At 34.4% G+C, this 1,220-nt stretch overlaps 1 pseudogene; it reads left to right on the top strand.

Moving 5' to 3' along the window:
* Positions 1-201: 201 nt before the first annotated feature.
* Positions 202-701, top strand: LOC110193791 (myosin regulatory light chain 2, smooth muscle minor isoform-like; annotated as a pseudogene).
* Positions 702-1,220: the final 519 nt, after the last annotated feature.

The raw sequence follows: 1,220 nt of genomic DNA, 5'->3' as shown, positions 1-1,220 counted from the left end.
GGAGCATGCAAAAATATACCTGTCAGATCTGTAAATAGTTACAAGAGTTTATGACTAAAGAAATAGAGAGAATTGACTTCTCCTGTACAGTGGGTGAACTACTCACTGTCACCTTGAAACTGGTCAGCTCTGGTCTCACTTAGAAGGGGACGGCCCTGAATTTCTCTTGGTTCTCTGTGGCAGCAGAATCCACTATACAACATGTCAAGCAAAAAGTCAAAGACAAACACCACAAAGAAACATCCTCAAAGAGCAACTTTCTATGTACTTGCTATGTTTGACCAGTCACAGATTCAAGAATTCAAGGAGGCTTTTAACATGATTGACTAGAACAGAGATGGTTTCATAGAAAAAGATTTGCATGATATGCTTGCTTCCTTAGGGAAGAATCCAACTGATGCTATGATAAATGAAACTCCAGGTCCAATAAACTTCACCATGTTCCTTACTATGTTTGGTGAGAAATTAAATGGAACAGATTCAGAAGATGTGATTTGAAATACCTTTGCTTGCTTTGATGAAGAAGCAACAGGCACCTGCAGGAAAATTACCTGAGAAAGCTACTGACAACTATGGAGGATCTATTTACAGATGAAGTAGATGACCTGTACAGCGAAGCACTTATTGACAAAAAGGGAAATTTCAATTGTATTGAATTCACACACATCTTTAAAAATGAAACAAAAGACAAAGATGACTGAAAGGAATCTCACACACTTATGTCTCATTCCCAAGACTCCTTTATTTTCTCCTAATAGAACCTGCTGCATACACTTAGCTTCACAGCCTTGGCTTTTCCTTATGTGTTTATTTTAGGCCCTTCTGCCATAATGTGTTTGTGCAATCACACTAGAAATGAGAATGATGCAAATTGTTTTGAAAAGAGTTTGAGAACTGAAAAAAAAATCAATGAATGTGAAAGCCCAGAAAAAAAGAATCTCAATGTTTCTGGTTTTGCTAGATTTTTATATTTTTATAATATAAAAGCTATTTTGAAATAAAGATTATATTCACTTAAAGAAAATATCATGGCAAGTTAAACAGATGTGTGAGGGTTTTTTGGAATTATTTTTGGGAGATTTTCAACTTTACGTAGTTCAAATCATGTGTTCAAGCTGGTTTGCCAATATGAATATTGAACAATATATATCTAGACTTCAAATATTTAACTTTAATGTGAAATAAAAACTGTTATGTCTGAAAAAAGAAAGAAGTATACA

The sequence above is a fragment of the Phascolarctos cinereus genome, unplaced genomic scaffold (genome assembly GCF_003287225.1).
Source record: "Phascolarctos cinereus isolate Bilbo 61053 unplaced genomic scaffold, phaCin_HiC Scaffold_7;HRSCAF=346, whole genome shotgun sequence".
In the NCBI taxonomy this organism is placed as follows: domain Eukaryota; kingdom Metazoa; phylum Chordata; class Mammalia; order Diprotodontia; family Phascolarctidae; genus Phascolarctos; species Phascolarctos cinereus.
Note: the sequence above shows the minus strand (reverse complement) of the source record. Positions and strands in the feature narration are given on the sequence as shown.